General features: G+C 35.9%; 1 long non-coding RNA gene across 1 annotated transcript; it reads left to right on the plus strand.

The window, feature by feature from the left end:
- The first annotated feature begins 4,804 nt into the window (after positions 1-4,804).
- LOC129527677 (uncharacterized) lies at positions 4,805-6,174 on the plus strand. Its single transcript, XR_008672699.2, has 3 exons — positions 4,805-4,942; positions 5,031-5,205; positions 5,965-6,174. It is a non-coding gene; the product is annotated as an uncharacterized lncRNA (long non-coding RNA).
- The last annotated feature ends 17,586 nt before the right edge of the window (positions 6,175-23,760 follow it).

Consider the following 23,760-nt stretch of genomic DNA (forward strand, 5'->3'; position numbering starts at 1 on the left):
ACATTCTCACCAATAGTGTAAAAGTGTTCTTATTTCTCCACAGCCTCGCCAGCATCTATTATTTCTAGACTTTTTAATAATCGCCATTCTCACTGGCATGAGATGGTATCTCATTGTGGTTTTGATTTGCATTTCTCTAAGGATCAGTGATGTTGAACTTTTTTTCATATGTTTGTTGGCCACATAAATGTTATCTTTTGAGAAGTGTCTGTTCATATTCTTTGCCCACTTTTTGATAAGGTTGTTTTTTTTCTTGTAAATATGTTTAAGTTCCTTGTAAATTCTGGATATTAGACTTTTGTCAGATGGGTAGATTGCAAAAATCTTCTCCCATTCTGTAGGTTGCCTGTTCACTCTGATGATAGCTTCTTTTGCTGTGCAGAAGCTCTATAGTTTAATTAGATCCCATTTATTAATTTTGGCTTTTGTTGCCATTGCTTTTGGTGTTTTTGTCGTGAAGTCTTTGCCCATGCCTATGTGCTGAATGGTATTGCCTAGGTTTTCTTCTAGAGTTTTTATGGTTTTGGGTTTTACATTTAAGTCTTTAATCCATCTTGAGTTAATTTTTGTAGAAGGTGTAAGGAATGGGTCCAGTTTCAGTTTTCTGCATAATGCTAGCAATTTTTCCCAGCACCATTTACTTAATAGGAGTTCCTTTCCCTATTGCTTATTTCTGTCAGGTTTGTCAAAGATCAGATGGATGTAGATGTGTGGTGTTATTTCTGAGGTCTCTGTTCTGCTACATTGGTCTATATGTCTGTTTGGTACCAGCATCATCCTGTTTTGGTTACTGCAGCTTTGTAGTATAGTTTGAAGTCAGGTAGCGTGATGCCTCCAGCTTTGTTCTTTTTGCTTAGGATTGTCTTGGCTATATGGGGTCTTCTTTGATTCCACAAGAAATTTAAAATAGTTTTTTTCTAATTCTGTGAAGAATGTCAATGGTAGTTTGATAGGAATAGCTTTGAATCTATAAATTACTTTGGGCAGTGTGGCCATTTTCAAGATACTGATTCTTCCTATCCAGGAGGATGGAATGTTTTTCCATTTGTTTGTGTCCTCTCTTATTTCCTTAAGCAGTGGTTTGCAGTTTTCCTTGAAGAGGTCCTTCACATCCCTCATTAGCTGTATTCCTAGGTTAACATACTAATTTTGAATAATTGATCTCACTTTAAAGCATCCTCAAATCCCAGGCAGAATCTGGTAGGACCAGAGGAGTAATGTTGGAAGTCCATGAGGAATATAGTCAGACCCTTGAGTAATGTAGATGAATGGAACTTCCAGCACTTGGCTCTAGAACAAATCTCTTCAGTGTATGCGGAGAGAGAAATGAAAAACCAAAGACGTTAGAAGATAATCTTTGGAGAGAGATGCAAAAGAAGGATTCAAATGAGGAAAGCCCAGAGAGTCCAAGTAAGAGACTACTTCAGGAGTACAGGCATGTAAAAGTCAATGCTGGAAGAGGCTTGAATAATTCAAAATTGTATATTTTTTTTGGTCTTCATTAGATATTTTGTCTTGGAGTTTGTTAGGTATCACTCCTTCATGTTTTAGAAAAGATTGTTCCATAAAGGTCATTTAGGTCAAGGCAAATGAAAGTGTTGTCTAAATCTTAATCCTTACAGATGTTCTGTGTATTTTTCTTATCAATTACTGAGAGATATATACTGCAATATCTGGCTGTGCATTTGTCTATTCCTCTTTGCAGTTTTATCGGTTTGTGACTTGTGCATTTTAAATCTCTGTTATTAGGTACATAAATATTTAAGGTTGTTATAGTCTCTTGAAGGCCTGCCTCCTTTATAATTATTAAATGATCATCTTTGTCCATAGTAACATATTTGCTCCAAAATATACTGTCAAATATTACTATTATATAATATGATATCCAACTTTATTTTGATAAATATTAGCATGGTATATCTCTTTCCATTCTTTTAGTTGTAACCTAATTTTGTCTTTTTAAAGATAATTTCTTTCAGCTAGCATGTTGTTGGGTCTTGCAGGTGTTTTAAAAAAATCTAATGGGATATTTGCTATTTGCATTTAGTTGTGTGATTAGTTTTAGGGCTATCATTTTATTTCTAGCTTTTTATTTGTCCTATGGTTTCTTTAATCTTTACCTGCCTTCTTTGAATGATTTCAAATTTTTATGACTCTATTTTATCTCCTTTTTTGGTTTATTAGCTGCAATTCCTTGTTTAATTAACTTAGTGGTTGCTTTAGGGTTTATAGCCTCCATCATAGCCTTTCAAAATATATCTTAGAGTAATATAATATCACTTCATGCATAATATAAGAAACTTGTCATAGTATATTGGGGGGTCTTCAGAAAGTTCATGAAAATAACATATTATAAAAAACTATGCATGGATTTAAAATTTTTTGTACCAAAATAAACTCAGACTTCCTTTTGTAATGTGTCTACACAAGATCTAACTTGAGGTCATAAGAAGACATCAGTGTAAAAAGAGCTCCTACCTAAGCAATGTGAATTCTACTAAAATTGAAGCAAAAACAAACATCAATTTTATAGTGAAGCTTGGGATGAAAAATGGTGAAATTACTGATGCTTTATTAAAATTTTATGTTGCAACAATGCTCCAAAGAAATGGATAATTCATTTTAAGAAGGGATGAGACAATGTTGAAAATGCAGTCTACAGTAGCAGACAATCCACATCCATTTTCAAAGAAAAAGTTCAATTTAATCATGCCCTAATTGAAGAAGACTGAAGGTTAACAGCACAAACAATAGCTCACACCATAGATATCTCAATTAGTTCAGTTTACACAATTTTGACTGGAAAATTATAGTTGAGCAAACTTTCTACCCAATGGGTGCCAAAACCATTGCACCTAGACGAGCCACAGACAAAAGGAGAGCTTTCAATGGAAATTTTAAACACATGGGATCAAGATCCTGAAGAATTAATTCAAAGTATTGTAACAAGAGATGAAATATACCTTTACTAGTACAATCATGAAGACAAAGCACAGTCAAAGCAATGGAAACCAAGATGTGGAAGTGGTCCAGTCAAAGCAAAAGTGACATGATTAAGAGCAAAGATCATGGCAACAGTTTATTGGGATGCTCAAGGTATGTCGCTTGTTGAATTTCTGGAGGGCCAAAGAACAATGACATCTGCTTATTATGAGAGTGTTTTGAGAAAGTTGGCTAAACCTTGAACAGAAAAGCACCTGAGAAAATTTTACCAGAGACCCCTTCTCCATTGCAACAATGCTCCTGGCTCATCAAAGGGGCAGTTTTGTGAGAGTTTTAAAGGAAAACCAGTAGGCGCTCACCTCACAGTCCTGATTTGGCTCCTTCTGACATCGTTTTGTTTCCTAATCTTAAAAAATTCTTTAAAGGCCACCCATTTATTTTCAGTTTATAAAATAAAAAATTTCTACATTGACATGATTAAATTCCTAGTACCCTCAGTTCTCTAGGGATGGACTAAATGGCTAGTATTACAACTTACAAAAGTGTCTTGACCGTGATAGAGCTTGTATTGAGAAGTAAAGTTTATGTATTTTATTTTCTCTTTTCATTTAATTTTTCACAAACTTGTTGAAGTCCCCTTTCATTTCTCCCTCCTGAAATTTGTGCTGTTACAGTCACAGAATTTGCTGTTATATATGTAAATAAACATTCCCACTAAATTATTTTTGTAAAAACACTCAATTGTCTTTTAAAGAGATTAAAATAATAGAAAATATCTTATATATTTACTTTTGTAGTTACTCTTCGTTCTTTTGTGTAAATGTAGATTTTTAGATTAAATGATTTTTCTACTGTCTGAAGGATAACTTTTTAACCTTTCTTGAAATGTGGGTCTGTTAGTGATTAATTAATTTTTCTTTAGCCTCATTTTTGCAATGCAGTCACTCAGCTGGATGAATTACACTCAAAAGCAGGATACAAAGCTGAATATTTGCCCATGGAAAGCATTTCACATGCACAGTTGTTTGAAAACCATCCATGCTGCCTTCTTACTTCCTGTAGAACTGCTCCCTGAATTTTACCCTCGAAACAAGTTTACTTGAGTGAGAACTGGAAAATAAGTAGGAGCTTGTCAAGAGGTAAACAAGGCAAAGTAAACTCTCCTACTAATGACACAGGAGGTGACATATGTCTCATGCTACATATGACCTTTCTGTCCCTCCGGCAACACGTATTACTCTGAGAAATGAACACAGTTAAAAAGAGAAAAAATTGAGCCATCAACCTGAGACACTGTTTAGTAACAACTAGCTTGTTTACAGCTCTTTCTCTAACATAAAATGCTGTTCAACTTTTTGAATTATTTCTCTCACCTTTCTTTTAAGCAGAGAACTCCAAAGCTAGATATAATCTGCAGATAATATTACTTTGAAATTGTCTACATTTACTGAACACATAGTAGTCCTCTTTTATCCATGGGTGATATGTTCTAACACCCCCACTGGATGCCTGCAACAAGGAATAGTACCAAATTCTATATATATTATTTTTTCCTATACATATGCACCATGATAAAGTTTAATTTATAAATTAGACATAACAAGGGATTAACAGCAATAACTAATAATAAAATAGAAAATTATAATAATATACTGTAATAAACATCATGAAAATGTGGTCTTTCAAAATAATTTAGTCATATTTTCTTTTCTTCTTCTTGTGATGGTGTGAGATGATAAAGTGCCTATGATGATAAGATGAATGAGGTGAATGATACAGGCATTGTGACATAATATTAGGCTACTATTGACCTTCCAGGGATACAGCCAAAGGAGGATCCTTTGCTTCAGATGATCCTGGATCATGGAGCCATGAAGATGTTGATAGTTGGATATCAGGAACAGATGATGTCAATCACTAATGGGTAAGCCACATCTGCCTCATGGAAACATTGGACAAAGAGATTATTCACATCCCAGGCAGGATGGAGCTGGATAGTGTAAGATTCCATCAAGCTACTCAGAATGACGTGCACTTTAAAATTCATAAGTTGTTTATTTCTGATATCTTTTATTTAATATTTTCAGATCACAGTTGACCAGGGGAAACTAAAATCATGGGAAACAAAACCATGGATAAGGCAGTACTACTGTATACAGTTGGCCCTCCATAGCCATGCACTCTGCATCAGTGGATTCAATCAGCCATGGATAAAAAAATGTTTGAAAAGTTTAAAAGAATGGTTGTTTCTGTACTGAACAGGTAAACACACATTCCTTGTCACTGTCCCCTAAACAACGTAATATGACAACTATTTACATGGCATTTACATTACATTAGTATTATAAGTAATCTTGTGATGATTTAAAGTATACAGAAGAATATGTGTAGGTTATATGCAATTACTACTCCATTCTATATAAGGATCTGTAGCATCTGCATAATATAATATCCATGAAGTGTCCTGAAATCAATCCCTCATGGATACCAAGGGACAACTATATTATATTTAAATGGACTAAGAAGGAGAAGAATCAATAATTATTAAGGAACAACTAATTTCCAGAGGTCCTTTAATTTAGGGAAATGGATATGGAAAAAAACAGACACTGGATTTATGTAGGTCACTATCTGATAAATAGACTACTAGCTCTAGAAATTCAAGGGGTATTTGTGTAGGATAAAGTATTATGGGGTGAGAACAGACATGTTATGGACTCTGAGGGCACAGAATATAATACTGGAAATTTAGGAAAAGATTTTACTTAATCTTTTTGCAATAAAAATTGTATATGTGCAAACAAATGCTAATATAATAGAAATACCAGGGATTATAGGAGTCAAAATATTCAGTGACGTTCAGTGTGTTATCTAAGATCACATGGCTAATAAGTATAAGAGCACAGATTTAAAGCCAGGTCTCTCACACAGAAAAGGTGAGGCTCTTTGTTCTACCAGATTACCGAAAAATAGCAATATTCCTTGTTCTTAAAATAAGAATCTCCTCTTTTTGTGGTACAGGTTAGGCGTTCAAGCTGTGTTAAATCACATCCCTGATGTTTATGTGGTCAGGATATGTGCCCTTGAGTGACCACGCAGAAGTGAGTGGAACTTTCTACCATGCTTTGTATGCTAAGACTTCCATCAACGAGTGATTTTCTTGCTTTAAATTTAATGCTGACTCCATTCAAGCAGAAAATAGATTTGAAGACAATGAAAAATGTGCCACTTTATTTCCCTAAGGCCTTCTCTGCACAGTAGGCCTTGAACAAAAGTAATTTCATAAGGAGAGACAAACAACTAAGTTAATCTTCAAATACAAAAATTTATTGTTTTATTTTGCTAAATTATTTTACTAAGTATTGATTTTCTGATTCTTATTATCCATCTTCAGATCACAAGGCTTAGTGTAGAATTTGCTTACACTGTGATAACAAAATTCATAATCAAATGGGAAGAGGTAATAATCCTACCGTGGTGCATGTCATTTTTCTATCCAAGGGAACCTCGTAAGTTGCTGATAAGAATAAATTGCAGTGAATGAGAAAATCATGAAAAGTCAAAAATTAAAGGATCCTTAGTGATAACCTGGCACAGTGATTATTTTTTCCCTTCCAAGGGGAGGAACATTTTATTTTTTGAATTGGAACATTTTTGTTGCTGTTTTTCTACATGGTCACCATGTTTTTAGAATATCTTCTAATGTAGTAACATTGTATTTATTGAGAAATAATGGCTAATATTGAATTTGTTCGATTTCAAAAATGGGAAAATGTGCAGAGTGTATGATCATAAACAACAGTGGTAACAACGGCAAGCAAAACAACTCTCTGGGAAATCCAAATAATTCCTGACCTTCAAGAAAACCTAGCAGGTCTGAGGAGGTGATTGTCATAGTTGATTCCAGTGGGGTCTATGATAGCATATCCCCTCAAACAAAGTTGAAAGAGAAAGGGACAGTTGATTCCTTTATGGAGTAAAGACCATAGAATAAGATCAAACTGAGAGGCCAGATTGTGCCTTCAAGAGCATGGAGAGAAATCTGAGAAATACATGACAATGGATTTGACAAGTGAGCATATGGAGGTAGAAGGAATTAATAAGTTTAAAATGGAAGAAACTTGAGATTTAGAAAGATACCTTTACAAAATTCCTGGATTGTCCATTTCTAGTGTCCCTTCACTCGCTGGTGCCTCATAAGCTTAAATGTCTAGAGAGAAGGAGGCCATGTAGGAGACTTTAAGTTATGTACAACCTCTAGGTGTCTTTGTTGGGCCCACAAAGTGCTTATAGCTTCTATTTGCTGTGTCTCTAGAACACTTTGCAAGAAGTGGGACTTGTGTTACTGTATGGTTCCAGTTTTCAATGCTCATGTGGTGGCTTCACCCTTTGAATAGCACAGTAGGTATGCTTTCCAATTTGAAGACTCCAATATTCTCTGTTGTCTGACAATCAGTCAACTTAACTTGTTTAAATAATTTGTCTGGCCTCTGATGCATTTGAATTTGTCATCTGATAGAAACTGGTATGATATTTGAATTTTAAGGCAAAGTGTCCAGGTTTTAATGAGCACCTAAGATCTTGCTGAAATGCAGGTTGAAATTCCCTAGGTCCAGGATACTCCTTAAGGCTTGTCTGTCTAACAGGCTCCCAGGTGATGCCAATACTGATGTTACACAGACCATACTTCAAGGAACAAAGACTTAAAGCAAGTGTCTTCTTCTGGGGCCTGAGAAAAATGTTCATGTGAAGGTGATTTATTTGGTAATATGATACCAGGGAATAGGAATACAGGGCAGGTAAGTGACACAGAGAAGGAATAAAAGCCAATACAAGGATAAATGATCAAGTTGGCCGCTAGTGTGAATAACTAGTGACCAGTCCCACTGGGAATTTTTGCAGAGCTTTATGAAATATATGTCAAAATTTGCTGCCTTGGGGATAATAGGGGGAAAATTTCTATCAGATTTTGTTCCCATTGGCCAAGGGTGGGTCCATGAGCCCGCACTTCCAGGTTGCACATGAATGCTTGCAGAGACTTTTACTATGACAGTCCCATCTTTACACATCAAATGAATCCCCAGAGTATGAAACAAAAATAGTTACAACATGGACCAAGACAATGTGCTGTTCAAGTTGCTCCTCCAGGAAACTAGTCAAGGCCTACTTAAATCAGTTGTCACAGAAACTATGAATGACTAAGAAGATTTTGAAGTGATGCATGAGAACTCTAAGATGCTTTAGTATGACTATTCGATGCCCTGAGCTGGAGCACTTGGCCACAAAACTCATGTCTCTCTTGGAGGCAAAAGCCAAATGACCCTTCCAGCAGTATGCAACATTGCTTTTCCCAAAGCAAAATCATGATTTTGCCATGCTAATGGTAAAACCATAGGCACATTGCCAGACAATGTTTCTAGGAAGAAAAGAATGTTTTGTTTTGTTTTTCTTCTTTTAAGATTAATAGATGACCTTTAAGGGACTGGTAAAAGTTAGTGTAGCCTCTTCTTCTTCCAGAGTTTCTGTGGCCCCTTCGTGCCTTCCAGTTCATGAAATGGTCACTAGTTGGCAGAGAATCAGACCCAAATCTTCTTTCTACTCTCTAAATGGAAGCCATATTCTGTAGTGGAATTATTATGCACTATTAGTACATGATACATGTGCACATACAGATGTATAAGAAATCTCTCTCCTTTGAAGGAGTATTCCTTTTAGCATTGCTGATAATGCTACTGAACCAAACTATGTCTGTATTCCCTATGGGAGTCCAAAAGATTATCACCACTACCATAACAATGGCTAGAGAAACTAAGCACCCGTGGGTTGTAGGTGGTTCACCCTTTCACTTTTTAAACTATATATCTAAAACCAGAGTGGAATGACAGCTTATTAGAACAATGTGACATTCTTTATGTAATTAGAATGTGTCCAAACATTTATTCTGTGCAATAAACATTTAAACCAGAATTCACTGTTTTTTTTTTCAGGTTGGGATAGATATGTTCCATGCTTAACTGTTATGATTGCATTACTCTGCCCTCAGGATGAAAAAGGGTTATTGAAACCTAGGGGACTTTGAGTGTGTCAATAGCACATAGACAATCTTACCCATGAGTTTCTAGCTGTTTTGTACTGTAAGAAACTGACATATTCACAAACTGATGGGATTAAATGGAGCATCAAGTGACCTACATTTGGCAAGAAGCCATGTTGTATATGGACAGGAGCTTTGGCACAAGTGTGACAATAAATTCTCTGTATTTTTGAATTGGATTCCAGCTCATCTTTAAAACAAAATTTGGGACTTCATGTTTATTTTCTAGATTCTAAAACCCCAGTTTACAGTTTTTTTTTTCTTTTTTTTCTTTTTGACACTGAGTCTTGCTCTGTTGCCAGGGTGGAGTTTAGTGGCGCAATCTCAGCTCACTGCAACATCCACCTCCCAGGTTCAAGCCTTTCTCCTGCCTCATCCTCCTGAGTAGCTGGGACTACAGGTGCGTGCCACCACGCCTGGCTAATTTTTTGTATTTTTAGTAGAGATGGGGTTTCACTGTGTTAGCCAGGATGGTCTCCATCTCCTGACATCATTATCCACCTGCCCCAGCCTCTCAGAGTGCTGGGATTACAGGCATGAGCCACCGCGCCCAGCCTCCACATTCTTAAAGTAAGCAAAATATTATTCTTGCTCATCCTCAGGATTGTCAAGGAAAACAAATATTTTAGTTTTGCCTCATACCACACACTGGGTGAAAAAATAACAGATCAAGAGATGGTAAGGTGCTTATAACCAAAAAAGGACCACATGGGGGTTGTTCTGTATTTTGGCAAACCACGAAGGAGGTAGTATATGTTTTTAACTCATTAATTACATCCTATAATTTACACCACCTTTTCAGTGCCCCTTTTACTACTTCATGGTCACTCTACTATTTTCAAAAGTCTTCTTCACTTCAGTGCTTCATGAGAAATCAACGACCACAAAAAATAATGATAATGTTGACAAAGGTAACAATGATGACATAATATTTTGTGTGTGAATATTACAATTTTAAAACCATGTTAGTATCTATTGCTCCTACAAATGGCCAGATAAACAAGTCTTCATTTTTCATATTGTCCATGAAGTTCTGAAAGAATAAGTCCCTTGATCTCATTTGCAGAATTAATAAGGTGTAGCTTCAGAACTTCAACTAGGTGTGTTTGGCTCCAAGGCCATTGTTGTTTTTAATGTCACCACAATGATTGCACAATCATTACTTCAATCCAGCATTATTTATTCTTCCAAAAACCAGGCATGAACTTCAACCTTCTTAAAGGCACAAAAATTTCTAGAACATCTGAAGACTGCACAAGCTCATTAAGATAACTATATTATTTTCGTGGTGTCCCATATTGAACAGTGTGCATGAGTCATTCACTAGAATTCTATGGAAAGAAATAGAAATCTTCATAAAATAGTATGTGCAGAGCAGCTACAGATTGGACTTGAACTTTATGTCCACAGTAGACAGGAGTAAGATGCAAATTATAATTCAACAATAAATTAGGCTCATTATAAGGAAATTATTCTCAAATTTAAAGTTACTTAATACTAGCATGAGTTCTTTTCTAATTTTTTTAGGAGGCCCATATATGGCTACTTCTAACTGCCAAGAACTCACATTAGAAATAGTATTGGCTGTCTTAGGAGACAGCAAACTCCCTTATGATAGAATGTAAAATCACCAAATTGGGTTAGTGTTAGGCAACTTCGAACTGCTGTGGAGAACTGGATTAAATAACCTTTAATTTATTTTTTGCCTCTGATAATAAGTGATTCTCACAAAATCCATTTCCTTGGAATCTCAGACCTACTAGGCAGAGAGTAGTAGGTGGCTTTAGAGAAAACCATGGATAATATTCCTAAGGAAAGAATCAGCTCACCTGTTCATGCTGATAGCACTGAACAAGGTATGCAAGCTATGGTGGCATATCCTCCATCATCTCAGGATATGAATGAACAAATCACTTTTATGTCTCTTTCATCTTTTATTAGAGTAAGAAATCTGTCAATATAATTAAGTAGATCTACTTATTTAACTGAAATAATAGGCATTTATTGAGTATCACTTAGTATGCAAGCACTAGGCCAGTTTTAGAGATTCGGAGAGAAAGAATAAACTTATCTTACAGTTAAGTTTTTTTTTTTTTTATGTTTTGTTTTGTTTTGTTTTTGAGACAGAGTCGTATGCTTGTTGCCCAGGCTGGAGTGCAATGGCACAATCTCTGCTCACTGTAACCTCCACCTCCAGGGTTCTAGGGATTCTCCTGCTTCAGCCTCCCGAGTAACTGGGATTACAGACACCCACCATCATGCCTGCCTACTTTTTGTATTTTTATTAGAGACAGGGTTTCACCATGTTGGCCATGCTAGTCTCGAGCTCCTGACCTCAGGTAATCCACCCACCTTGGCCTCCCAAAATGTTGGGATCACAGGCGTGAGCCACTGCGCCCAGCAAAGTTCATATTTTTATGGAGGCAAATGTAGGCATCTAACCTAAGAGGTAGCAGATGGGAGAATGTTTCTTTTATTAGTGATAAAAATATGTGAATCAGTTAAGAAAACTTCAGCCTCCCCACACACATAATTAAACCTTCCCAGTTACTGCCTTTCTACATATGATAAAAATGCAGTCACCTTATTTCCAAGTCCCTATTTTATCTTCGTCCAGTACACTCTGAAAATCTCATCTTATATACCATACTTCACTGCATTTGCTGTGTTCTAGCAACTCACATGGGTATTTTTTCTGCTTTTTAAATAGATCAGGCTCATTCTTTCCTCTGCTTGGAATGTTTTACCTCGATTCTTCAAATGATTGGATTCTTCTAAACAATTTTATTTCAGCTCAAAGTCATCTCCTCACAATGATATTCTTGAATGATTACACATTATAAAGTACCCTTTCACAAGACTCCCTCAGTAACAGACCAACATGATACAATTTCTTCCTAACGTATATTATTTTCTGACATAAGCTTGCATTCATATGGTTATCATTTTTTGTCTTTACATCTTCCAACTCTACTACACAGTGCTTGTGTGTGTGCGTGTGTGCATACACACACACACACACACACACAGAGAGAGAGAGAGAGAGAAACAAATTATATTAGAGTGAGATGTGCATAGATCATGTTCTCCATACCCTTAGTACCTGGTACACTGTTTGGCATAATAGGTGTGTGACAAATATGTAAAAAAGAGCTGCATTAAAGCAAAAAATGGAATATACAGTGTAAACAAAGAACTAGGGATAAGAAGTAACAGTAGGCATTCAGAGAGATGGAAAGTATAATAAAGTTTCAAAGAAAACCTAAAAATCAGAACAAAACATGGAAATGAGAACTTTCATAGATTTATCAGTAGAATGCATATGACAGAGAGATGAATCAGAGAGCTTGAGATAATCCAGTAGAAACCTTCCAACATGCAGTTAAAAAAAAGAGCAGACACCCAAGAACAGTGGGATAATTTCAAAATGTCTAACAGACATGCAATTGGAATAACAGAAGCAGGAAACAAAAGAACACAACAGAAGAAATACTTGAAGTAATAATGACTGAATTTTTCAAAATGAATGACAAACATGAAACTACAGATTCAGTAAGCTCAGAAAACACCAAGAAGGATTTAAAAAAAAAAAAGAGTTGTATCATATGCAAACTATAGAAACCCAAGACAAAGATAATATTGTGACAGAAGACAGGGAATAAACCTTTTATTTACCTATAGAATTAAAGAAATAGCCATTACGCTGAATGTGTTTTCAGAAGCTGTGCCAGCAAGAAAAGAGTAGAATTAAATATTTAAAGTTTTGTGAGAAAAACAACCCTCCAACCTAGAATTCTATGCCAATAAAATTATCCTTCAAAAGTGAAGGGAAAATAAAGCCTTTCTATGACAAACAAAAACTGAGGGAACTCCTTGCCAGTAGAACTGTCCTGCAAAAAAATTTTCAAAAAGTTCTTTAGGGATGATTTAAATAAAAAAATCTGAAACTTAAATCTACATAAATATAGAAGAAGCATCTGAAAATAATAGATGAAAGAAGAATAAAATATATTTTTTCATGTGAAGAGTTACAGTTTCATATGAAGATAGGCTTAGTTAAAAATGTATATTGCAAACTCTAGGGTAATGACTAAAAATAAAAAGAAAATATCTTGGTATGCTAAGAAATTAGATTAAATAGAATCATATAAAATAATCAGAAGCAGAGATGACATTAAAAGTTGAGGGCTGGAAAGAAACAAAGAAGTGTAACAAATAAGAAATAGTTAAAAATATAATAGATATTAATCCAAATATGTCAATAATCACTTATTATATAGATAATATAAAATTCTAACTAAAAGACAGTCAAGGTGAATGAGAAAGCCAAATATATGGTGTTTTCAAGAAACTAATTTAAGTACAAATATTTATATATGTTAAGTGTAAGGGGATAAAGAAAGATATTTCATACTAACACTGATCTAATAAAGCTGGAGTATCTGTATTAGTTGCACACAAAGCAAATCTCAGGACATGGAAAATTGTCAGGGATAAATATGGCATTAATATAATAATTCAATTCTCCAAAAAGTTCAGTTCTCCAAAAAGGCATTAGAATCCTAGGTGTAGGTATGCACCTACAATCCTTAAGGTGTACGCACCTAACAACAGAATATTAAAATACGTGAGATGAAAACTGATAGAATTGTGATAAACTATGTCAGATGAAAACTGATAGAATTGTGAGGATTAATAGACAAATACAGTATTATAGTTGAAGACTTTACCATGCCTCTTCAGTAATTGATATAATAGGAAGGCAGAAAATCATTAAGGGAATAGTTGGCTTGTCCAGCACTATCAATCAACTTAATCTAATGAACATTTGTTGGGATATTCTATTCAGCAATAACACAATACACATTTCTCCCAAACTTCTCAGGTAATATTCAGCATCACAGAACATATGGCAAATAAGACACACGTTAACAAACTTAAAAGAAAGAAGTTATACAAAATATGTTCTTAGACTACAATGGAATTAAACTAAAAATCAAAAAAGAGAAAGATAACTAGAAGTTTCCTAAACATCTGGAGATTAAAAAAAACTTCTAAAGAACATACATAACAAAAAAGACTTAAGATATGTTAATATATTATATACAATTTTCACATTATATAATACACTGAGATATACATATGAGGTATTAATATATATTGAATTAAATCAAAATGAATTTACAACTTATCAAAATTTGTGAGATATAACAATATTAGAGGTTAGAGGGAAATTTATTGCATCCAGTGCATATATTAGACAAGAATAAAGATCTCAAATAAATAATGTAAAAGTTTTCACTTTAGAAAACTAGCAAAAACTAGACCTAAAACATGCAGAAAACAATAAAAGTTAGAGCAGAAATAAAAGATATTAATGAACAGAAAACAGTAAAAGAAATAGACAAACCCAAAAGTTGATTCTTTGAACAAATAAATAAAATCGATAAATGTAAACTTGGCTAACCAAGAATAAAAAAGAGAATATACAAGTTACAAACATCAGAACTGAGAGGGGGATGAATCATTAATGGCCCTATGGATATTAAAGGAATAACACTGGAATGTTACAAAAAACTCTGTGACTTTAAATTTTATTATTTAAATAAAATTGACCAGTTTCTTAAAAGACATAAAACACAAAACTCGAATGTGGATAAATATATAATCTGAATAGGCCCATGTCTATTTAAAAAATTCAATGAATAATTTATAACCTTCCAAAAAATAAAGCCCCCTACCCAGATCGTTTCACTGGTGAATTCTACCAAACATTTATTGAAGAAATAACCCCAATTCTCCACAAAGTTGTCCAGAAAATAGAAACAGAGAGACAACTTCTTAAATCAATGTATGAGACCAGCATTATCCTGATACTGAAACAAGACAAAGGCATTATAAGAAAGGAAATATACATATCTATACCTCTCATGAACATGGATGCAAAAAATTGTCAGTGAAATATAAGCAAATCAAGTTACACAAAATAAAAAAAGAATTATATACCTCCAACAAGTGGGATTTATTCTGGGTGTGCAAGGCCGGTTGAGAATTCATAGATTAATCATTGCAATGAACTATGTGAACAGGATAATGGAGGATAACTTATATGATTACATCAATTGTTTTTTAAAAACACATCTGACAGTAATATATTTTTAAAAGTCTCAGCAAATTAATAATAAAGGCAAACATTCCTGATTTAACAACGAATATTTACCAAGAAACAAACAAACAAATGAATAAAAATTAAACAAAACTAACATTATACTAAATGCTACGAGACTGAACAGGAACAGGTAAAAGGCAAGAAAGTTATCTCACCAATTCAGTTCAGTATTGTACTGAACATTTCGGACGGTTCAAATACAAAAGAAGGGAAGGAAAAAGTAAACGGAATCAAAAGTAAGATTTGGAAAACCGCAGATGAGTTATCAGAATGACTTCTGTAAACAATAAGCAAGCATAGCAAGGCCACTGAATACTTTCTATAGTTAATATAGAAAAACTTAATTTTTTTGTATCAGCACAGAAATCAGAATTTGAAGTAAAAATAATGATAATACAATTTACAATAACACCAGATTAAAAAATACTGGTATAAAGCTAACAAATTGTGTGCGTTACTTACGTGCAGAAAACTACATAGTTCTGATTAAAGAAACCAAAGTAGTTCTAAATAAATGTAGAGATATTTCATTTTTATGTATTCGAAGATTTAATATTGTTAAGATGTAAACTGAATGAAATTTGATTTATAGATTTAACACCATCCCAATCAAAATCCTAATATTCTATTTTGTATGTACTGACAACTGATTCTAAAGAGTATCTGAAATATCAGATGGCCTAGGATAAGCAACACAATACTGCAGAAAAAACAAGAGTTAGAGAATTAACACTTCCTGGCATGAAGACTAAATATAAAGCAAAAATAATGAAGATGATGGTATTGACAAATGGAGACATCAATCAAGGTAATAAAATAGAGTCCAGGAATAGAATTGCACAAATATAGCTGACTCATCTTTGACAAAGAAGCAAAGCCGATTTTATGAAAAAAGGATAGTTTTTTAAAAAAAAAATCAATGATGTTGGAACAATTAGACATCTATATTCAAAAAAACAAATCTAGACACTGACCTTATACCTTTCACAAAAAGTAATCTGAAATGAATAATAGACTTAACCATTAAATGTAAAACTTCTAGAATAAAAGACAGGAGAATAGGTGACTTGGGATATAATAGGGACATTTTAGACACAACACCGAAAGTATAATCAATGAAAGAAGAAAAAACTGATGTTACACTTTATTAAAATGAAAACTTCTGCTATAAGAAAAACACTGTTAAGAAGACTTAAAAATAAGCCACAAACTGAGAGGAAAATTTTTGCAAAACATGTTTTTAATAAAGGATGTGTATGCAAAATATGCACCACTTTACTTAAAAAAAGATCCCTTAAAATAAATAAGGAAACAAACAATCTGACTAAAAGTGATCAAAAGATATGAACACCTCATAAAAGAAAGAAGATATGGACATGACAATCAAATGAAAAGATGTTCAACATCATATGTTGTTAGGGGATTGTAAATTAAAATAATAAATTGATACAACTATATACTTATTAGAATCGTTTTTAAAAATTGACCTTAAGATGATGACAATATCAAAACAACAACCACAACCACAACAAAAATCTTGATCATCCAAATACACTGGCCATACTAATTTCTGATGAGGATGCTGTACAACAAAATCTCTTATTCATTGCTGGTGGGAATGCAAAATGATATTACCACTTTGAAAGCCTGTATGGCCATTTCCTACAAAACTAAATATAGTCTTAACATATGACTCAGCAATATACTTCCTAGCTATTTACCAAAAAAAAAAATAAAAATTAAAAACTATGTGCACACCAATACCTACAAATGAATGTCTATATCAGTTTACCCATAATTGCCAAAAATTTTGTAAGAGGTAATAAGCAATCAAGATAAACTTCAATAGGTAAATGGGTGAACTAAATATGGTGCATCTATGCAATAGAAGAGTATTCAGCAATAAGCTGAAATGAGCTATCTAACCACAAAAGACAGGGATGAAGCTTAAATATCCATTGCTAGTCCAAAGAAGCAAGCCTGAAAAGACTGTATAGTGCATGATTCTAATGATATGACGTTCTATAAAAAGCAATAAACAAGCAACAAACAGATCAGTAAGAGGAGAGGACTGAAGAGTTTAATCACCCAGCAATTTTTAGGATGGTGAAGCTATTTCCTCTGATACTGAAATTGTGGACAAATGGCATTAGGCATTTGTTAAAACACAGAGCATGGTACAGCACAAAGAATGAACCCTAATGCAGGAAAATTACAAATAATATAATCTAGAAGGTCTGGAGAATCCTATGTGGTAAGGAGACAATAGCAAAACAGTCTACTGGATTACAAATATATGGAACAACCTCACTGAAAAGGCCAGAGAAAAATGTGACCTAAGAAACTTCGGAAATGAGAGGAATCTATAAAACTGAAACAACAACTATGAAAATAAAAACTATAAAAAAGCACTGTATTCTAGCTGACATAGTCAGTTCTCATAGAGGTAGGTTTAACAATTCAGATAATTAAATAAAAGAATTATGTAATGGAACACTTAAGTACATAAATAATAGATACTGGTAGCCAGGCTTCCCATCATTGGAGTTGGAGTTTAGGGATAAGTAAGTGGAAGTGCCTATAATGATTATAACAATTATATAGGGATTAGAGTTGAGGACACGAAGATGAAATAATGTTTGGATCAAAATGGATAAAGAAGATTTTATGTATAAATATAGACGTGTATACACACATCTATTTTCTTGTTCTTTCAACTGAGAGAGTCTAGAAGCAACAACACCTCAGTAGCAATGAATTCATCCAGCACCCTGATCTTGGTTTCTAATACTGCTACTAAACAAAAGGAACAGGCAAGGCCTCCCTAGAAAAATTGCTGAGCTTTTTGGGAGCCAAGATGACCAACGAGACACAGCAGGAGGAACATCTGCCATTGAGAGACTGGGACATCAGGAAGACTGACCCACTCCAAGCAGTTCTTTGGAGGGAAGACATTGAGAATGGGTGGAGGGAGGACACACATGCCAGGCTAAAGGGGAAAGAAACTGGGAACACCGCATGGGACTAACAAGCACCAGTACTTGTTTGTGGCCCCCAGTGACTCCTGGGGAAGGGGTGAGTAGAACAGGTAAGGAGTGACTCACTGTTGCCACAGACCTCTAGGATGCTGGCAGCAGGAGACCCCATGACCCCCATGGATACTTGAGCTCACAAGGAGAGCTGCTTAGAGAGGTGGCAAGGACAGGACTTCAGTCTGCATGGAGCCCAGAGAGTTTGGTGTAGGAATGTCTGTTGTGGAGCACAGCCTGGAATAACAAGTACCCAAGGCTCACCATCCTCCTCTAGAAGACTTTAGCCTTAGCATGAATCAGACCTGGACAGAGAGCAGAGCAGTCTTGCCCATGAGATAGGGCCAGTCCAATCAGAGTGCCTCCCAGTCTGCTGGCTTCTCCTAGGGCCCTAGCCTAGTTACGCCTGCTTGTAGCACAGCCTCAGATGGTCAAACAGGGTGTTCCCAGGGACCTTCATCATAGCTCTTTTGCCAGCAGACCGCACTTGACCACTGGAGAGCTGCAGTAGAGGGAACCCCACCAATGCACACCAGCCCACCCTCATCCTCCCACCACCTCAGCCTCCCCCACACCTGCTTGCTGGCATGTACTTGACCGCAGCCATACCCCATCACGTTGCTGGTGGATGGCTCAGGCTGACCTAGCGTACCTTCCCCCTCCAGTGTATATGTGCCTATGCGCTGCATTGTGCCACTGCTTGCTGCTGGCATGAGCACAACAAACCGTCTCCTCTCTCCCCACTGACACACAGGCACAAGACCACACCTCAATTGCAAGTGCCAATATGTGCATAGACTCTGGCAACCCCATCACCTCCCCTTCCCCACACAGCCACAGCTACCAGGGTGAATGCATGTAAGGATGCCAGTGGCCCCACCCGCCCTGCACCAGCACTGCCACTAGTGCAAACACACGCATGGAGGCTGGTAGCCTCGCACCCACCAGTGCCCTGACCCTGCTGCTGCTGCTGCTGCTGCTGGTACAAGTGCAAGCACAAACACCAGCCACCTCACTCCTGCCAATGCTCTGTCTCTGCTCATGTGAGCAAGTGCAGGAATGTCACAGCCCCGCTACTAATGGTATCTGACCCAAGACAACACATGTGAACACTGACACACTGCTGCGACTGCTGGCATGTGCAAGCGAGCACAAATCCTGCTGCCACTGCCCCAACAAAGTGAGCCGTCAACATCGTTCGGAGTGTTGTGGCCAGCCAACTGGGAACACCTCAGCCCCTTCAGTGCACCAGGTTCCTAAATTCAAGGGGCCAGAGAACAAAACCAGGAGCTCAATACAAACCACCAGAGTTACAGCATGCAGCCTGGAAGTGCTGAGCTGAGTCTTATCCCTCTACAGTCTTCCAGAAATGAAGCCAGTCAACTGAACACACCTTGTACCACCATCAAACACCCAAGGGCATCAAAGAACATAAAAGCAAAAAACCCTATCCAAGTACAGCAGCTTTAAAGATTAAAGGAACATCAGCCCACACAGCGAGAAAGAACCATTGCAAGAACGCTGACAACTCAAAAAGCCAGAGTTTCTTCTCATCTCCAAATGATCACACTAGTTTCAAAACAATAGTTCTTAACCAGGCTCAAATGGCTGAAATGACACAAATAGAATTTAGAATATGGATAGGATTGAGAATCAGGAAAAAGTGAAAATCCAATCCAAGTAATCTAAGTAATCTAGTAAAATGATACAGGAGATGAAAGATGAAATGGCCATTTTAAGAAAGAGCCAAACTGATCTGATAGAGCTAAAAAACTCATTTCAATAATTTCATAACACAATCACAAGTATTAACTGCAGAATCAACCAAGCTGATAAAAGAATTTCAGAGCTCAAAAACGGATTTTCTGAAATAACTCAGTCAGACAGAAATAAAGAATAAAGCAAAATGAACAAAGCCTCTGAGAAAAATGAGATTATGTAAAGAGACCAAACCTATGACTCATTGGCATCCGAGAGAGAGAGTAAGAGAGAGCAAGCTACTTGAAAAATATATTTGAAGAGACTGTCCATGAAAATTTCCCCAACCTTGCTAGAGAGGCCAACATTCATATTCAGTAAATGGAGAGAATCCCCACCACATACTTATAGCACGCGACCATCCCCAAGATACATAGTCATCCGATTCTCCAGTGCGGACATGAAAAAACAAATATTAAAGGCGGTTAGAGAGAAGGGACAAGATCAGTTAAAACATATTCCCACCAGGCTCAACAGAAACCCTTTAAGCCAGAAGAGACTGAGGGTGTGTATTCAGGATTCTTAAAGAAAAGAAACTCCAACCAAGAATTTCATATCCAGACAAACTAAGCTATATAACCAAAGGGAAAAAATATGATACTTCAGACAAGCAAATACTTGTCTACCAAACCTGCCTTATAAAAGGTCCTGAAGGGAGTGCTAAATGTGGAAAGGAAAGACCTTTACCAGCCACCACAAAAACACACTTAAGTACATAGACCATTGACACTATAAAGCAACCACATAATAGTTGGCTAACTATCTATAAAAAAAAAAATTACTAATTCTAGGACTGGGGAACAGGAAATATACAAGTTGAGCCTATAGCATTTTGTAGTGACAAATGTAAAGAAATACTAAAAACAGGCCGGGCGCGGTGGCTCAAGCCTGTAATCCCAGCACTTTGGGAGGCCGAGGCGGGCGGATCACGAGGTCAGGAGATCGAGACCATCCTGGCTAACACGGTGAAACCCCGTCTCTACTAAAAATACAAAAAAATTAGCTGGGCGTGGCGGCGGGCACCTCTAGTCCCAGCTACTCGGGAGGCTGAGGCAGGAGAATGGCGTGAACCCGGGAGGCGGAGCTTGCAGTGAGCCGAGATCGCGCCATTGCACTCCAGCCTGGGCGACAGAGCGAGACTCCGTCTCAATAAAGAATAAAAAACAAAAACAAAAACAAAAACAAAAACAAAAAACAAAAAACACAAGGGGGGAGGTATAACAAAGTCACTTAAGATTCAAATGAAAAAGCATTCAGATGGCCAAAGCTGGAACAATTTAGGCAACAAAACAAATACAGTAGGATAGAATAATAGCTCAAAGTAGTAAAGCAATATTTATGAACCCATATATACAGATAAGTGATGAATAATAATTCATTATAAATAAATGAGGCAAAAAAGACAAATCTCACATGCAGAATATAGATAATTTATGTAGATAATCTGCCCTAAAGGGGATCGAGCATAATTCCCCCCTCAGGTTTGTGCTATACAGAGTGTCTTCTTTTACAAGAATACAGTACGGAAAGAGAGAGAAAGTAGTAACTTTAAAAAGGAGAAATCTGACAGACATTATCTCAGCCATGTGAGCAAGTTTAACATCAGTGGTGATAACAAAGGTTGTTAGTATGCATCATCAACATGATGTGATGAAATGACAACCTCTGTCGTCTTCCTCTCAATAACCCATAATCACAATCTCATCATAGCAAATGCATCAGACAAACCCAATTTAATGAACATTCCATAAAATAACCTGACCAGTACTCCCTAAAATTAAGATCATCAAAAACAAGGAAAGCCTGGTAAACTGTTACAGTGAAGATGAGCCTAAGGCGAGATGATTACTAAATGTAGTGTGATATCCTAGATGGAATTTTGGAACACATAAAGGACAACAGGGAAAAACTGAGAAAATTTAGATAAAGGGTGGGTTTTGTTTAATAACAATGTATCAGTATTGATTTATTAATCAATACTGTACTATGGGGAAGTACACCATAATAATTGAAGATCTCAATGATAGGGTAAACTGGATTTAGAGTTTTGGGAACTTCCTTTACTATCTTCATAATTTTTCCATACATCTAAAATTTTTCTAAAAAATAAAGTTTATTAGCATTTTTAAAAAAATGCAGTTACATGGGAGCCAGAGAAACAGGAAACAAAGTATAAATGTATATGTCCGTCTATCACTTATTCATTCTTTCAACAAACTTGTAAAGAATAGCGCTCATCTACAAGTTACTCACAGTCTAATGGAATAAAAAGTAAAAAGGCAGTAACAATTTTTTTCCAGTGCAAAGACTATACTTAGCCAAATTTAATCTGCATGTCTACTCTTGAAACCTTCCCATCTTTAAGAGTTCAGGTGGATCAAGAAAGCCAGAGTGATAGCAGCCACCATCCCATGTTATCCTGAAATAGTTTTTTCAATGCAGATTATGTAGAATGGTTAATAAAGTAGTTTTTTGATAAAAATTATAATGCCGACTATAAAATACTTTTATTATTCATGAGTGACTAAGTTAAGAGATATTTAAAATTTTTTTCCATTGATTTTACTACCGAGTCTATTTTCAAAATTAAAAATAAAAAGCCACAGGGCAGTGGCAAGGAAGGAGAAAAAATATAATCACTAGAGTGTAAATTATGTGGCTTGGTAAACTGTTAAATTTTAAAGAAAAATAAAGTAAATATTTTTGACTCTTATTTCAGGAAAATGTGTAATAAAATACTTGACTTGGAACATTTAAGCAGGAAAGCAGAATGAATAAAGGAAAGTAACACTTACTAATCTACTGTGTTCTAGGCCTTGTGGTAAATATTATCAGTAATGGTGTATTATTTATTTCTCATCTTAGTTCAGGTTGCCATATCAAACTACCATAGACTGGATGGCTTAAACAACAGACGTTTGTTTCTCAGTTGTAGGGTCTGGGAAGTTTGGAGTCTAAGATTAAGGTACTGGCTGATTTGATTCCTGGTGAGAATTCTCTTCCTGGCTTTCAGATGGCTGCCTTCTTCCTGTGTTCTCATATTGTGGAGAAAAAATAAAGATCTGGCCTCTCTCTTCTTCTTCTTATATGTCCACTAATGCCATCATCATTGCCTCATCTTCACGTAAATTTTTTCCCAAAAGCCCTTCTTCCAAATACCATGGAGTAGAGGGGACAGTAGGTTAAAGTGACACAAACATTCAGTCTATAACATCACCATAAGCTGAAAGAATAAATGTTAATCTTTCTTTATGTCTTCTTATTTTTCAGCTAATGAAGCTAAGGTTCAGCCAAGTTCAGTGAGTTGTGCAGGGTCTGCCAGCAACTTCAGGTCTAGCTCCAGGCTATTGGCCGAGTAGTGCTCAGCTACATAATTCACAGAGATAACTGTTGGTAGCAAACCTAAAAGCTCAGTGCCATAATACTGGGGAAATTTATTTCTCTTCTCTTTATTTCTCTTCTCTTTTAGGGTGCAATTCAAGTCAGCAAGGACCCCTACATCTTCTATCTGGTAAATCTGACATCACCAAGAGATTTAGCGTCCTCCAATAGCTTCCCTGCATTAGGTCAGCACAGTGGGAGAAAGATCATGAAGGATTATGGAATGTGTTGTTGCTGTTGTTGTTGTGCTGTTGTTTAAGAGCCATTTTTGCCTATATTCTACTGGCCAGAATTCAGTTACAACATCACAACTCACTGCAAGGAGAGCACAAAAATATAGTCTTGCTGCATGGCTAGGTAGAAAATGGAAAAGAACAGAAAGGGTG

The sequence above is a fragment of the Gorilla gorilla genome, chromosome 18 (assembly GCF_029281585.2).
Source record: "Gorilla gorilla gorilla isolate KB3781 chromosome 18, NHGRI_mGorGor1-v2.1_pri, whole genome shotgun sequence".
Lineage (NCBI taxonomy): Eukaryota > Metazoa > Chordata > Mammalia > Primates > Hominidae > Gorilla > Gorilla gorilla.